Here is a 3,776-nt window from a genome sequence, read left to right as displayed (position 1 = left end):
AACTAATACTCTTGCAGAAAAGGAAAAATCAGAAGGTGTACATGAACAAGGAACAAAAGTTGAAAAAACAAAGGGAGATGATACATGTAAATGAATGATTTAAAATATATTACAATATTTATATTGGTTTTTTAATAACATTGTTTATTCATAAATGAATAATATACTATATAAATGAATAAAAAATAAAAAATATTCATATATGATGTATATGTTTCAGGCAAGGAAAACTCTGAAGATAGAAATGAAGGAGGAACGAAAGCTAAGAACACGAAAGATGGGGGTGAAGAAAAACAAACAGAAATTAAAAAAGGAAATGCAGAAGATAGAGGTAAATAGTTGATTCACTAATAAATGAATATAGTAACTTTTATTATTCATAAATGAATAACACAATATATGAATAAATAAAAAATATAGTATTACTTATTCATAAATAATGATATGTATTACTTATTCATAAATGAATACATTACTTATTCACATATGAATTACTTAATCACAGTTCTTTATCTTTCAGGAAAGAAAAAGTCAGAAAATCAAAACAAGAAAGGAGAAAAAGCTGACAAGACAAAAGGAAATAAATGAGGTAACAATTTGGATAAACATTTCAAAATATAAACTCAAATATTATAATTAACTTACAACTATTTATATGATAAATCTCCTGGCATGCAGATACCCATCCAAGCTTTAGTCTAGGTCTCAGTCAAAATTCAGATCAAACTTCAAGTAAAAAATCTAATGAATCTTCACCAAAAAAAGCACTTACAAAGAAACAAATCAAAGACGACCATCAGAAGGTTGTTATCAGATTAGCAAAGAAAATTGTTCTTAATCCAAATCCAATCTCTATATCAATTCCTACTGAAGTAGAACCATCAAAGCATGATCTGGATCAACCAAGAGAGAAGAAGCTTGTTGATGCTTTCAAATCACCTTTCAAATGCAGAATAACAGACACAAAAGCCAAACTGACACATCAGGAGAGTATTGTCTGTGAATGGTTGTTCAACTTACAAGGCAATACATCGTAAGTAACTTTATTTTATATACATTCATATATGATTATTATATAGATAATAATCTATGACATTTTGATTATATATTTGTAGAGATGTGGTTGTCCAGAAAAAATATGGTCAGATAGCAGAAAGAGCAGTTATGGAAAGTCTATATGCAAACACAGAGATTTTTGGAGAAGTGTTAGACACTTGGTCTGATTTACTTAACCACCAAGAACTGGAAAGGGATTTTGGAAATTCACCATACAGACACTTCTTGAAAGTTGGAGTTTCTGTAAGTTTATGTTCTAACCTTAATTCCTTCCTTATTCATAAATGAATACACCAATATGATGTATTCATTTATGAATATTATATTTTTTACAACTTAAATTCACATATGATTATACAAATATGATGTATTCTTTAACATAATTATATATATTCAACTGAAATTCACATATGATTATATTGGTTACATACTGCTTATCTAACTTCAACATTGTCTGATGAAAGAAAGTATGAAAATTTTATGGAGAACTTTCATGACAGTACCAATGGGTACAAAGAAATCTTGAACATAAAAGATATTGACATGGTATGTTAATTAGACTTGTTTTTTATATATATATTTTATCAACAAAATACTTACCATTATATACATAAAAACAGGTATTCTTCTGGTTGTTAGAAGTGCTCACATTTTTGTGATTGTCTTCAACTTAAAGAAACCGTCAATTGAAATTCTAGACAATAGTGCAGTTGAGGGGGATTATGAAAGGAAATACGGAGTAATAATGAAACCTTTGGTATGTACCCAGTTCACAACAACATAAAAGAACCAATTTATTACATATCTAACTTTTATTTTATTTAATGATCAGAAAAATATGTTTGTGAGATACTTTAAAGAAATAAATCATCCAAGAGCAAATGCAATCTCAAAAGAAAGTATCAAACCCCAACGACTTGAAATGTCATGGATAACAGTTAAAAACAAAGTTGATTGTGGGGTCTTTGCAATGAGACATATGGAGACCTATATGGGACAACCACTCTCAAAGTGGAAACCAGGTCTTCATAAAGAAAGTGCACTTCAACAAACTACTTTAGAGAAGCTCAGACAAAGATATGCATAGGCCTGTCAATTCGTGCAGTCGTTTCGTGTATTTGCATAACACGACACGACACGAATTGTTTTTGCATAACCCGAAAACGACACGACACGACATCATGTTTTTTTTTCTAACATGAATATGAATTTATTAAAAACCCGACAAACACGACTTACACGACAACACGACAAAAGTAGCATAAAATTTTCTTTTGTTTAATTAATTCATGTTTAAAAAACGACAAACACGATAAAATAACAAAAAAATACCAATATCCTCAAATTAATACATGCTTAAAATGAGAAACACGACAAAAAAAAAACATAAAATGGTACTAAACGTCCTCAACTTTTGTATCCTTGTTATCCATTTGCATGACATCATCGGTAAGTTCTTCTAAAGATAACTCTTCATCACCTACAAAATAAAAAGGATAACATAAAATTAATAAAAAAAAAGTTAATTAATACACGAAATTCAAATATTCAGAAAGTAACAAAAACAAATACCTTTAGTTGCAAACAATTAATCTTTGGTACAAATTATAGCCTCAACAATGTCATGCTTCAAAGAACTTCGATATTGATTAAGAACACGACCACCATTACTAAATGCAGATTTGGATGCTACAGTGGAGACCGGGATGCTTAAAATATCCCGAGCCATACAAGCAAGCTCTGGATAACGATATTGATGTGCTTTCGAAAAAGATAGAATATCTAAATCCTCATCTATGTCACTTCTTGGCTCATCTAAGTACATCTCCAACTGTGACTTTTGAGACAAAACAAATTTTGTACTCTCATAAGTTGTGAACTCCTGTGAAAAAAAAATTATTAAAAGGAAAAAAATTATACATTAAGTTAAGATCACAAAATATTTAATAAGTAGTTTTTTTTACCTTTAACATCTCTCTCGTGCTTTTACTAAACACCGTGTCACTTTTCTTCTCATGCACAACCTTTCTTGAATCACCCCTTGATAATGTTGAACTTTTACAAGACACGTGTGAATCAAGAATGTTTAAAGAGATCAAATAATCTCTCTCTTACACGATCAATGTGTTCAAAAGATTTGCTTCCGTATAGTTTTTTATAAATATACTCAACGTACTGTATTTTATAACGCGGATCCAAAACTGTAGCCATTGCCAAAATCACACTATACTCGGACCAATACTTTGAAAACTTCTCATACATTTTCGAAGCCATTTCCTTCATAAACTTATCTGAACTTACCATTTCTCTTTTAAAGTTTTTTCATCCATAGAAACAGAAGGAAAATATAAGTTTGCTGTGGAGTATTTGTTTCTAGAAAAGATGCACGTAACTTCATAAAAAACCTCCAAGAATCTAAAACTCTTTTCTAATTTACCCCATTCATCATGAGTTGGGCAATCCAAATAATTAGAATCGCCAAGTGCTAAATGAAGGAAAGCACGTCGATAAAATAAAGCACTTTCAATCATAAGATAAGTGGCATTCCATCGGGTTGGAACATCTTGACGCGAACCTGTTTTTGGATTCAAATTGACATATTTCACACAATCAATAAATTTCCTTCTCCTTGCTTGAGAACCCTTCACATACTTGATAGACTCTCGTATTTTAACGATCCCTTCATCAATAGCTTTCAAACCAGCTTGCACAACCAAATT

Source organism: Lactuca serriola, chromosome 3 (genome assembly GCF_051521515.1).
Source record: "Lactuca serriola cultivar US96UC23 chromosome 3, Lser_US96UC23_V15, whole genome shotgun sequence".
Classification (NCBI taxonomy): domain Eukaryota; kingdom Viridiplantae; phylum Streptophyta; class Magnoliopsida; order Asterales; family Asteraceae; genus Lactuca; species Lactuca serriola.
This window is presented reverse-complemented; position numbering follows the sequence as displayed.